Genomic DNA, 14766 nt, shown 5'->3' on the forward strand with positions numbered 1-14766 from the left:
ATGTAGTATCTGTCGCAGAAAGATTTAATTGAACATGGAATCTCAGCGCCACCATGGCTGGCATTTTGGGTACCATTGACACTGGGAGCTTGATATTCAATGGGGTGCATGGCTGGTGAATGTCACATGATTAACACTGCAGCATATTTTGCCCTGTTTTTTTGGAAAAGGTATTGCAAGTGTCACTCTTTACATTATAGCTCAGCTTGTGTAACTGGTCATAAATTCTGGCCAAGATTTACTTCTAAGTGGCATGGAGAAGTCCCTACAGTGAAATAAATGCTTTTAATAATAATGCCACAAATGCAATGATCAGCTCATCTTTGAAGGTTTTATAACGAACTTTGTTTTTTATTTGCTTAGTTAGGTTTTACAGTAAAAACTAAACTTTCTTAATTGATTTTATTACTGGTTTCACCAGAATCTCATTTTGCAATGCTTTGCACATTACCACATAGTTTCAGAGCCAGAAATCATCCCTGATTTAGATTTATGGGAAGAGTTTGCATATTTTATAAACATTGATTTTCTTCTGGTTCTAACAAAGTACATTTATTTCATGTACAAACAAATTATATATCTATTTTAGAATGCTTTTATTTAAATTCTAATAATTTATGGGCACTGTAATTGGGCCTCCCATGTAGCATTTTATCCGGCCTTCTCTAAAACGCTAAATCTTTAATTGAGCAAGGCAGAAGCTTGTGGATCAGTACATTTTGTCTTTGGCATTATCTCTGTTCAGAAAAGGGGGGCAGGGTTCTATTTAGGTTTTATTTGCTTTTATTATTTCCTTCAACTCTCTGGCTGTTTATTGCATTCCTGTATCATTTTGAAATTTATAGTCTATTTAATAGCATTTTAATTTTTTATGATTATGTCAGTCTTACCCATAAGAGGGTCTTAGGGAATATGTTTTGAGTTTCTTTCAACAGCAACCACGTCCAGAAACTACCTAACATGAGTTTTATTCTTTTTACCAGAGGGAGCTATGAAACCGAAATGATTTTAGATGTAGATTATAATAATAATTTGGAGGCAGCTTTATGATCTGTGAGTTTCATATCACTCTCATGCCTAGCACTCCCTTTGATTATTACTGTTCTAACAGAGCACTGCAAAACTTCTGTACGTATCCTGTAGCAATCTCTACGTCAGGGGAGGTGCAAGGGAGCGAGGGTATGCTTAATACTGAATTTTTCACCAGAATGTCAAGAACAGTTTGTTCAAATTATCTCAAAGGGCTGCTCAAACAGGTGTTTCTCCCTCAAAGGTTTTAGGATTAGCATCCAGCTTAGGGCTTCTCCTCTAATTGTGTGGCTCTTCAGTCTGCTGTCCGTGTATCTCCTGCTGCCAAACTGTAGCTTCTATCATAAGTGAGTAAAACTTAAGAACCCACAAATCGCCCTAAATTCTCTGCACAGGAAAGCTAAAGAGGTAATACTGTAATATTTTAACTGGTCCTTGGATTTGCAAAAAAAACAAAGAAAGCAGCTTCCATTGGAAAAACTTCCAAGGAGAACCCGACAGTATGGAGAGCTGTTGAGTCATCTCTGGCTTCTTTGACAGCACCGTGAAATATAATCAGCAATCAGTGACTTTCCCTGGGTGGAATATTTATGAAATGTGCCACTCAATGTTCTAAAATCATATTTTATGATCAGCAGGATCTGTGAAGTTTTACATCTGCATTAATAATAATATAGACCTAATTTCTAGTCCTCTTTTCAGTTTTTATAGACTACTTTTATATAACCCTTTCTGTTGGCCCTTGCAAAAATGAATGAAGTATGTTACAATCCCTATTTTATAGATGGAAGAATTGGTTTCCAGAAAGATTAATGGCTTCTCACTTCATTTTAAAACCAAGAGCTCTCATGCCTTGTAGCATACGGCTTAGCTGCATCAAGTTTGTAATCAAAAGGACTGGTTTTCATCTGAGTTTGCTACGTAGCAAAAATAAAGATAATAATACCTCTTTTATAAATTGCAAATGTGTTTGGCTGCGAGTACCAGAAAGCCAGTTTACAGAGATGTAACCGAGTTGGGGATTATAGATCTCAAACACACACACACACACACACACACACACAGAAAATACAGACTTTGTCAACTGCCTGGATTGGTTTCCCTCTTTGATAATGCATTGATAAGCAATCTGCGATTCCCTTGGCTTTTTCCTGCCCTTGTCACCTCCTCTGGAGCTTCAGGCATGGTGCCTGTATCTGGGGTAGAAATAAGAAAGATGAAAGTTTCAGTCTCTCTCTCCTTTCATAGATAAAGCAAAGTCTTTGCTTCCTATAACCATCCATGGACTTTGCTGCTCTGTCACAGTGTAAACTGTTACATGGCTACATGCTGCAAAGGGACTATGGGAAAGAGAATATTGAGCCTTGGGCTGGTAATGTTGCTGCCCAAATAAAACTAGATCACTTTTAGTTAAAAAAAGGGGGGGGCGTAGATTTTAGCAAAGCTAGCAAGTGTGTCTATCTCACATAGCTTTTAGAGATATTTTCTTCAGTGCAAATTCTGTGTAATAGGTATGTAATAAATTGTATTATGTGTAATATTTTAGTATTAATATTGATAACATTATGATAGTATTGTTTTCCTTTTTCATAGACAGGCACCTTTGAAAAAATAGTAGTAATAATTATCAAAGTTAAAAATGCTACCTTATACTTTTATTGTGTTCAACTCTTAATACCTTTTAACTTGTTTTAGCCTTATACCTCTAAATAAGTACGACAAGTATCATTACCATATTTTACAAACAGGAAAACTGATCTCCATAGAATTGAAGGGAATTACTTAAATTAATGTCAGAACATGTATTTTTACTTCAAATCTTGCAGTATGATTTGAATATCATATATTAGTACTCAAAAGCCACTCCTTCCTCCAGAAGGATAGAGGGAGAAGCAAAAATAATAAGCAATGGTACTATTTGTTGATTACTCATTGGAAAATTAACAATAGATAATATTCTCTTGTAATAGGACCCTTCTCAATTTAAAAATATATTCATATTTGATATTCAAAAAATAGGAAATAGACATGGCAAGTGAGACCTCAATGTAAGTAGGAGGAAACTGAGTCTCTATTTATATGATTTGCCCAAAGTCACTCAACTTATAAACAAAAGAGCTGGGGCAGAGCGCTGGCTTTCCCAGTTTTAGCCCAGTGATCATTTCACTGATCCTCGTTACCATCAGTGATCATTTCACTGATCCTCGTTACCATCTACAAACAGGTTTTTCATTACCTCTCATGAGAACAGTGTTTTGTAAAATTTAGTAACTTTGAACTCTTTTAAGTCAAAGCTTGCAAAGTTGTAGATCTATAATGTAAAAGTTTTGTTTGACCTCCACACCATAGGCCCATGCAATGTTGAAAAATATAAATAATTGTCAATATTTAAACATCAGATGTTAAATAAACCCTATATTTCCAGCTTTTCTTATAAACAAGCAAACAAACAAATAATCTTCTATCCATCTCTACTTGGACCGCATTCCTGAATGGAATGAAGGGTCTGTACTAAAGACTAAGCAGGAGTTCTTCAGTTTCCCACAATCCTCTTAATTCCCTGCAGGGCCCTTAACAAAAAAGCGAAAATTGGCCCCTTTTCGCCTCAGTTGATTTGTGTGCCTTCTCTCGGTAGGCAGATCAGTTTGTGGCCCCCCCGCCACTGTTAACTTATAACAAAGTCATTTCCTGATACTAGACACTGGAGCAGATGATATATCACCTTTTTCTTTTCTTTTACTTTCTGTGATTCTTTGAGATCTTTGTAGATTCAAAATAGCAAAGGGAAAATCTGTTTGGTTGTTTTCAAGTTAGATGGAAAAAAAAATGTCGTTACCTTTGGCCTGCTTGGCAGTGATTGGTGTATGCTGAATGTACTACATTCAGTCACTCCTACGTGTAGATGTGATGTTGGCAGGCTAGTCTGGGGAAGACCAATGAAGTGGAAGGAGAGAGCAAAAAATAAGGGGAAGGATGCAGGTTGTATGAAACTCAGGCTGATTCGACAGAGGATCATCTGCCACCAGGGCCTAGACTGAGGCCGTTTGAGGACCACTGTTTGATGGAGAGCTCCATACCCACCCTGTCATTAAGTTAATAGTAAAGTAGGCCTCCTTAGAGGAGTGGACTTATCACTTGTTTTCCCCACATAAATATAATTAAATATGAAAGGTGGTGACGGCAGTTGAACATCTGTCTTTAGCTTTCAGATTTTTCACAGTCTGTTGATTAGGTTATGTTTTATATTATTCCAGTGTCCACAGCTGTCAAGTGAAATGGGAGTGGGCCTGCCCAAGTCTGGGAGCCGAGGTCTGCAGTGGCTCTTCACGTTCCACGTGGTAATAGCCGGTGACAGCTTCTACTGTGAACAAATTATTTTCCGTTGGTTGATGGGTCTCAGCTGTTCTGACTTGGTAAGTGATGAGTTTTGCTTTCATTTGGAAAGTAAGATCTGTTCAAATAGTGTTGCTGGCTTCTTTGGATGTGAGTGTTTGATTTTTGTGTTTGTTTTTGTAGCTTTGTGTATATGCACATGCAGTGGTATTTGGGTCCTTTTTTGACAGTAGGTTCTAAACTTACTAGAGCATAATATCTGGAGTCTTCCAAGGTCTGTGCTGATATATGGGAGGGAGAGATTGACACGAGGGCAGAGGAGCGTTTCAGACCATCTCACTCACACCAAACTCTCTGAGATTGATTTCTCATCTTGACTCAAGAGTGTTTGTTCTCAGGCTGATATCTTTTCCTTGTGAGCGAGGTTAGCTCACACCAATATCCTTGGGTAATGCCGAAGAGTAGAGTGCTAATTAAATGGTAGGATCTGGAAGCACTGAGGGTCTTCTTTCAGAGATGTTGAATCTATAGACAATTTTATAAGCTACAAGTGCGCACATAGCACAGAAATTGAATACGTTTAAGATGGAAAAGTCCTGAAGACTTTTCCCCAGTGCCTTCATGTTCCCTTCCCCTATTCTCCATATCAAAACATGGTTTTAGAAAAGGTTCTAAGCATACTTTGACTCACAGGTATAAATAATGAATGACTGCTTGGTTACCTGAACTTTAGCAGGAAACAATTAAAGGTATCTATTTTTGTCCAATACAACTTTCTGTGATGATGCACATGTTCCAGATGAAATGTGGCTAGTGTGACCAAGGGATTTAATTTTTATTTTGATCTCATTTATGTTATTTCATTGTCTTAATTTTAAACAGCCAGGTGTGGCTAGTGCCTACCATATTGGAAGTGCAGAAATAGTTAATGATGACCTTTAAAGCCCTTAAGTATTTCAAATGAAGGGCATACTTTTGGGGAGGGCTGAATTATCCTGGCATTACTGAAATGGCACCATTGCCACCTGAAAAAGTAGAACTGACCATTTCTAGTGTCCATTACAGGAGCATTAAATCCTAGGCCATAATAAGACATTTAAAGAATGAATATATGATTGAACGCATAGTAATGATAACAAATGATACAGCTAACATTTGTTTGAATCAGGTTCTGTCAGAATCAGGATGCTTACGTCATCTACACAACAATTCTGTGAGGCACACACCATTGCCATCCTTGTTTTGCAGATAAGGAAACTGAAGTGTAGAAAAGACTGAAAAGCTAGTAAATAATGGAGTCTTGATTTCAACTCAGTTCTGTCTCTGAAGCCCACTTTCACAATTGCAGATACTATTATGACTATGAGCTTTAAAGCACAGCTTACTTTAGGGGCAATTAATGAAGCCCATATCTGAATGTAGTGCCTTAGATCTCCAGGGTCCCTTTATTTTCCTCACTTGATGATGATATTTAAAATAAAATAATGTCTAGATGCAACGAGCATAGAGTAAATACTCCATAAAAAGCAGCTGCATCTTTTCACTATCATCATAATTATATGGCATTTCCATAAACTTTAATTGCATATGTGATATCAATCACAAGGGCCACTGAGTCACAGATGAATCTCATAAGTGATGCCCTTAATGTCGCCAGTGACAAAAGTATCACAAAATTATAGTTCTGAAGATTTAAGGGGCCCAAAGAGACTAGCTAAAAACATTTTATTCTAGAGGCAAGAGCTATTACTGGATATGATGCTATTCTCCCCTCAAAATCAGCAATGCCATTATGAATATCACAGAATTTTGGACGTTAAAAAAGTCTTGTACCTCATTGTCTAAGTAACTATTGCATGATGAAGTTAGATGGGGAGAGTGTGTCTGTAAATTACTTTGAATTATTAACTGAAGAATGGGTTGAATCTACTGTCAATCTACCGTAATAACTATACTGAGTATAGTTATAACTTTCTTTCATTCATTCTCCTTGAAATGTATTTCCTGGTGTTCACACCCATGGGACCTGTCAGCCACTGTGCCAGGCATTGAGATTGGTGAAAACTGATCCACTGATTACATTAACAGGGAAAAATAAATCTACCACAAGGCACTTAGCTGTCTGCCATATGATCCAAAGTAAATTCAGTGAAACTGATTGATTTTAATTCTTCAGTATGTCTAATTGCTTCAAACTTATTTCCAGTTAGTGTTTATAGCATTAAATTCAGGTTAACCATTTGATTGCTAATCTTTGCATTACCCATAGACTCTGCAATTTTGGGACTCCTAAATTTGACTGTGACTTCTAAGTGGCCACATCAACAATTTTTTTCTGTTCCTTTGCGGCACATAGAATGATTAACATGACACAGATGTCTTCAGTGGGCTTCTAGTTGATTAGCAATGCACCCGAATCTCTGAGAGGCTCAAGGTTGTGATTTCTTTGGGTCCTACAGCAAAGAAGACTTGGAGGTGTGGTCTTCTCTGCACTGAGATAAAAATAGGAAACTACAACTAAAGATCATCAGGTCTGTAAGGCTGGGGAAGCCAGGCTGATGCTTGCAGAATGGTCATCGGGCAGGAGTATTTGTGAACAAAGGACCAGTATTGGAGGCTCAGCTTTGAGAAATGTCAAATATCTGAATGGGTGAGAAAAACATTCCAAGCCCACATATCTGTTTGGGATGAAAAATAAAGGTGAGACAGTGGGAAGGGATATATTTATGTCTTCCTCCGACAGAGAGCATGGCTTTGTCTCTGTAAACCCAGGCACAGCATCTGAGACTGGTTAAGTAGGACACTGGATACAGTTTATTTAGCACATTTTTTCCCTTCGGTAAAAATATAAATCTCTATTCACTCATTTCCTTCATTTACATTCACATTGATCTGTTAAGGCAAGCAGTTGAGATGGGGATAATTTTCTAGCTGAGCATGTGTCAGCATCATGCTAAAAGACAGTGTTGGTACACTTCACTCACCCCCAAAGATGTTGGGTATATTTCCTTTTAAGTAAACAGAAGCCATAAGGAAGGAGATGCTAATAAGTAATAAGGAAGGAAGGAAAGGAAGGAATAATAAACATTTATAAACATTTAAAACAAACTAAAGCACATGTTGAGTCCGCAACATTTCATCGAGCAGGGTAATGGGCCTTCCTCCTCCTGTTACAGGTTATAAGGGAAGGAAAATCACATTGACTTGGATCTTAAATTCTTTAAAAGGAAACCTGTTCGTCTAAGGCCATACCTTTTTTTTTTTTTTTAGCATCTTTATTGGAGTATAATTGCTTTACAATGGTGTGTTAGTTTCTGCTTTATAACAAAGTGAATCAGTTATACATATACATAAGTTCCCATATCTCTTCCCTCTTGCGTCTCCCTCCCTCCCACCCTCCCTATCCCACCCCTCTAGGTGGTCACAAACCACCTAGCTGATCTCCCTGTGCTATGTGGCTGCTTCCCACTAGCTACCTATTTTACGTTTGTTAGTGTATATGTGTCCATGCCACTCTCCCACTTTGTCCCAGCTTACCCTTCCCCCTCCCCATATCCTCAAGTCCATTCTCTGGTAGGTCTGTGTCTTTATTCCCGTCTTACCCCTAGGTTCTTCATGACATTTTTTTTCCTTAGATTCCATATATATGTGTTAGCATACCGTGTTTGTCTTTCTCTTTCTGACTTACTTCACTCTGTATGACAGACTCTAGGTCCATCCACCTCACTACTGAGGCCATACCTTTGCCTGTCGTGAGTTTTTACAAATGAATTACAATCAGAAATTAAATGAGGGCAGATAGGGGATGGTTATTAAATAAATTGCAATCAGAAAATAATGAGTGCAGGCCAGAGGTCAAGTTTTGAATAATGTGACCTTGAGGAGCCTGAAGATGGCAGATATTACAATCACAATGTATTTCTTTGAAGGGTCAGTGAAGTTGATAGAGAAATCAAGCTGCAAGGGCTGGTGCAGAAAACATTCTGTGATGAACACTCTCTGTTACAGGTCTTCATTGTGTTCAGGAAGCAGAATCTTATGCACGCGCTCAGAGAAAGCATAAAAGAGTCACACAAAGACCGTAACAGTCACACAAGCACTTTCTTTTATATACATGTACATTTGTCTAAATGTGTGATTCCCCCAAAATAGCATCTTGCTCCTAGTACTCTTTCGTAGTATGCTTTTCTCATTTACCAGTATACTTTCCATGTAAAGATTGAAATTTAAATTCATATTCATTCCTGTTTAACAAGAAAAATGCTATTTGATTTGTAGATCATTAGTTAATTGCATTGATCTTGTGACATCTGATAGATCATCATTGGAACTAAAGATACAGTGACCCAAGATTATGGTCTAACGGGCATCAATATTACAGCTTTTGCTCCATTCTAATCCCAATTCTGCCCATACTCCTTACTGTGACACTCAAAGTCTGTGATGAACAAGTACAAACATTAGCAATGTAGGTTGGAAGGAAGGGTCCAGGGTTTGTTGGGTCTGGAGCCTGAACTTTTTCTATGTCATTGCCTATTTTCAGGGTCTGTTTCAAATTTATAGGCTTTTATTTGAAATTTTATTGAGATAGTTATAGATTAACATTCAGGTGTAAAAAAAGAATACAGAGAGGGCTTCCCTGGTGGCACAGTGGTGAGCGTCTGCCTGCCAATGCAGGGGACACAGGTTCATGCCCTGGTCCGGGAAGATCCCACATGCCACGGAGCAGCTGGGCCCGTGAGCCATGGCTGCTGAGCCTGCGCGACCGGAGCCTGTGCTCTGCAACGGGAGAGGCCACAGCAGTAGGAGGCCCGCGTACCGCAAAAAAAAAAAAAAAAAAAGAATACAGAGAGATCCTTTGTACATTTTGCCTAGTTTTCCCCAAAAGTGACATTTTGCAAAACTAGTATATTATTATGACCAGGATATTGACATTAATACAATTCACTGATCTTACTCAGATCTCCTAAGTTTTACTTTTACTGGTGTGTTTTGTAAGTAGGCATAATCATATTTTTCACTAATGAATGTTTAGTAAAATATTCTTACTATTTGAACACATTTTCTATGTTTCAATATTCAATGCATTTTATGCTTTTTGGTGTCGTATACGGTTTAGGGATTTTACTTAGCTCTTTTTTTCTACATGTTTAGACTTTTTTTTAATGCCCTTTTCCTTGGATTTGAAAGACTTACCTGATCATATACTATGATTTTATAGATAATCTTCCCTCTGAATTTTCCAACATATGGCACTAATGCATCTGCTTTTTCTTGGCCTGATACCACATATTTTAGTTATTACAGCTTTAAAATATATTTTACTCTCTGGTAGAGAAAATCTATTCTCATCACTCTTTACTTAAAATAAAAACTTATTTGCAATTCTTAGACATTTATTATTCCATATAAATCATTAATATAATTTGACTTATGTTTTCATTTCTTAAGGAAATTATGCCAGGATAAGATTGGTTTGCATTAGATTTACAAATTAATACTTAGAGATCTTTTTACAAATTTTACAATATTAATTCTTGCCATTTAACTTAGGGCTATATCTTTATTTTATTCAAGTCTTTTTCATGGACCTCAGCAAATTTGCTCAGTTTTTCCATACAGATTTCCTGAGAGCCTTGGGGAAGTTACCCTAGATTTTCGTTTGGGTCTTCTCCACAGTCTTTAGTATATTCTGCCTCTTATGACTTCTTAGTGGCAGAGTGGAAACAACTGTTACAATGTTACCAGTGAGTGAAAAGAATGATGAATAGCATGACTGGTTCTCTCTGATGGAAACTAAGGGCCTTCTTTGGACTGAGACCCAAGGGTATTACTCAATGGGAATAGGATCAATTCCTGAGTAGACTAAATGATCTCAAAAAGATTGCAAGTCCATAGCTTCCAAGATAGGTTATACATCTCCCTAGTTGTGTTCTCTCTGCAATACCCTTTTCCCCAAATCCATCTGTGACCTCAGGATACAGAAAAGATAGTAACTATACTATCTCATCGTGAAATGGCAGCCCAGAGAGGTAGGCAAATGACTCTCACAGGAGGTGGGAAAGACTCAAAGACAATTCAAGCCATATCAAACCATATCAGTGCAAACAGAGGATTTGGGAAAAGCTTACTTGGAATAAAAACAGCATTTCCCCACTGCCTTTGCTACTCTGTTGTGATCATATAACTAAGTTTTGGCCAACAGGATGTAAGCAAGAAAAGTATGTTCGAATTTTAAGAAATATTATCAGAGGAACACAGTTTGCTCATTTCCCAGCATTTCTCCTTATGGTGCCTGGAATAGTAACACAGTGGCTTCCTCCAGATTTCTTGAATATGAGTGGAGAATAAACTATTATCTTGTTAACTTACTGTTATTGGGGGGGGGTGCTGATAATTGCAGCTGAACTTGATTTTAACAAATACAGCGTGTGCCTTTTACAGAAGAATTCATACAGAGCAGCTACCATCACAACATATCCTTATTAAATTATTGAACTTCATGAATGAATAAAGACATTTTCAGTCATCTAGGCAGAAAAAAAACAAGTCTTTCAAAAAAAAAATCAGGCTCACTTTCAAATTCTCAACAGCCATAGTGAATTTTTACAAAAGGTCTACAAGTTTCAGGAGAGCCAAGACCAGGGCCAGGGCCAGGGCTCCTACGAATGTTTTCCTTGAGTGAATCAATTCAATTCAGGGATTGAAGAATGAACCTTGAGTCCAAACCGTGTCCCCAATGTAATTTTACCAAAATAGCCACAGTATTCTGCTTCATCTGTATTCTTGAATTAAGTTCTCAATATGGTTCAGAAACAAGGGGCAGCTTCTTAAGATTAATCTCTGCTTCCTTAAATCACATCATTATCTGAAGTTTCTGCCTGTGTAGGTGAAGGACATTTTACCAACTCACTATAATTTAAAACTTTGATAGCCTTTCTGAGTGATTTAAGCATGTCTCTTTTTTTTTAATTGTTAAAATCTTTTAATCTTAATTTTTTAATCTTTTTTTAATCTTTATTGGAGTATAATTGCTTTACAATGGTGTGTTAGTTTCTGCTTTATAACAAAGTGAATCAGCTATACATATACATATATCCCCATATCTCCTCCCTCTTGCGTCTCCCTCCCACCCTCCCTATCCCACCCCTCTAGGTGGTCACAAAGCACCGAGCTGATCTCCCTGTGCTATGCGGCTGCTTCCCACTAGCTATCTGTTTTACATTTGGTAGTGTATATAGTGTATATATGTCCATGCCACTCTCTCACTTTATCCCAGCTTACTCTTCCCCTTCCCCGTGTCCTCAGGTCCATTCTCTACGTCTGCATCTTTATTCCTGTCTTGCCCCTAGGTTCTTCAGAACCATTTTTTTTTTTTTTAGATTCCATATATATGTGTTAGTATACGGTATTTGTTTTTCTCTTTCTGACTTACTTCACTCTGCGTGACAGACTCTAGGTCCATCCACCTCACTACAAATAACTCAATTTCATTTCTTTTTATGGCTGAGTAATATTCCAGTGTCTCATATAGAGTATATGAGGTTTTGATTTGTGGTCCAGCTGATACTGATTCTTTGAGTTGGTGGTTTTAGCCAATCTACACGTGCATGTATATGACAGATAGGTTTGGCTTTAGATTTTTCATGATATTTTTCTGTGCTTTTTAAATCTTTATATGGTGACTTTCCTTGCTGTGTTTTATATATGAGTTCTGATAATTTTGAAGGGTTGTGTATTTTCTTCTGGGGGTTTCATAAAGGTAACTTTATGTAATTAACCACTAGGTTTCTTGAAAAGTAGTATCTATTTAGCAATGAAAAAATTTTTAATACTTAGTTTTTATGTTTCTTGTTAACAACCTATTTTTCATTGACTTTAGGTTACAAGAGATGAAGAAATTATTCTATTTCCCAATATTTGTTTAGTTATAGCATTCCTACTCTCTCAGTATTTATAAATACTCTGTTCTTGAAACATAAGCCCAATATTTGTTCCACTTCAGTTGTTCAATTAAATGACTTCAACGCTAACTATCACTACAATAGCAATCATATTATAATATATAAATGTATCAAATCAACATCTTGCACACATTAAATTTAAACAATATTATATGTCAAATATAATATTATATTTTTATTTACATATTTATTTAAATATATATTGTTATATAAATATTATAATGCATGATTTTAATTTCTTAAAAAGGACCAGGAAGAATTGTCTTTAAAGTTGTTTTAGGCTACTTGTGCTCAGTTCCCTAACAGGGAAAAGTATTAAAATAGCAATTTTAATAACCACCATAATAGAACTAATATATAATTTTAAAACTTCCCACATTACTGTTGTGTCCAGTTTGTGAATAAGTGAGAATACCAAGGAGGAGAGATGTTCATTACTAACATGCAGAATTCCAATAGAGAAACAACATAAAATGGTAGTTAAATTAATGGGTTTTGAGGTCAGACTGCCTGCTTTGAAGCCTAACTTTAGCACTTACTATGTGAGAAAAGTACTAATATTTCCTGTAAAATGGAGATTAAAAATGAGACCACAAATTAAGTGAGGATTATAAGAAAAAAATAAATAAAGCATATAGAAGAGTGTCGTACTCTGTAAAGGCTGCCATAATGGTATTATCCATCTTCTTAATGTTAGCTAACCTGCTAGATGAAAAATGGTAGCTAGTTGTTTGAATTTGCACCTTCCAGATCAATAATGAAATGCAGATCTTTTAAAAAAATGTTTATTAGTCATTTGTATGCTTTCTAGGAGTTTCTTGTTATTATTCTTTGCCCAGTTTTCTCTTTAGTTATTTGTCTTTTTTGAATGAATTGGCTGGAGGTCTTTTAACATTAGACACAGTAACCTTTTCTGTGTATTATATATATTTTTGTACACTTTACTCTCAGCCTCACACTTTATAAATGTTTTTATTAAAGTGATATACATTCAGGAAAAGGTACAGTTTGATACACTTTCCTAATCTGAACACATCTGTGTAGCTAGCACTTAAATTGTAAAAAAAAAAAAAAAAAGAGAGAATAATCCAGCAGCACAGAAGCTCTCTTCCTAGTCCATCCTAGTCTCTACCACATCCAATAGTATAACCACTATCCTGATTGCTGACAAAATAAATCAGTGTGTTTTCATGTTTTTGTGCTTCTAATGATGGAATTGTACTCTTTTGTGTATGGCTTCCATCATCTGCAATTTAATTTTAAGTATGACACCTTTCATTTTAGAATAGTTTTGTTTTTTGATGTTTTAAATAATTTAATCCCTCAGCTAAGTGAATAAAGAAACTACTTTTACATATGGCTGTAGAAAAGGATGGACTGGTAAATATCTTAGCATAATATTAATATTTTTTAGTAATTTCATCTCCTAAACTGTTTTTCATAAAAGAAAATGAAGGCCTATTAATCATTCAAATTCTAATTGTCTACAATATCTCATCTAATCTCCATCATATAGTTTTAAAAGTTTTCTATAATTTAGTTTATCTGACCTTTGCAACCATATTATGTCTTACTCTCTGAAGCAGTTTCTCAAGGCAGGTCTGTCATTATCTTAGAAACCTAAGTCTCTTTGCATCTTTTTTCTCTGAGAATTGCCTTCTTGGTGCCCCTTTCCTATTCAAATCTATATTATCCATGATACCTAACTCTACAGCCACCATGTCTTCAGGCCAATGTGTATTTATTGAGTAACTCCTGTGCTTCACATAATATCTAGGTTTTGAGGGTAAAAAAAAAAAAAAAAAAAAGAAATGTACCGGGAAGTCATTGTTATTAATGTGATCACAACCAAGTAGGAGAAACATTTTTAAAATGCATAATTACAATAAAGTAAGTTTGGAAATATGGTGGACAGGTTATAAAATTTGTATAAAGAAAAGAGTGATTCACTTTGCATATATCAAACTCATTGAAATTATGAAATGAGAGCTTGACAGTCAGAGTGATATATGATGACTGTTGGGAACAATGACTCTGAATCCCCAGGTCAGGGGTGGAGGGGAAGGAGTTTAAGAAGAAGGAACAGATTGTGCAAAACCACAGAGAATTGAAATGTTCTAGCAGGTTCAGCTAGAAGTCACTATATTGTAATGTATAAGGCAGAAATCGGTCCCCATTCGAAAAAGAATCCACCAAGCACTGAGACGGATTTGACAAAGAGGCATATTAAAGGTGTAAGGCTGAGGAGGCAGGTTGGGGCCATATCATGAAGGGCACGTCACACAGTGTCCATAGAAAATAGATTGGATTTTCTTCTGTTGTTGGCAAGGTGCCTAAAGAATTTGAAAGATGATTCTGCCCTCTAGGTGTGAAGTGACAGTGACCAGGGGACTAGTGGTGCCACCAACTGAGTGAGGTGTTGCATCCGAGCTCCTCTCTC

This window comes from Mesoplodon bidens (genome assembly GCF_964165515.1).
Source record: "Mesoplodon bidens genome assembly, chromosome: 14".
Taxonomy (NCBI): domain Eukaryota; kingdom Metazoa; phylum Chordata; class Mammalia; order Artiodactyla; family Ziphiidae; genus Mesoplodon; species Mesoplodon bidens.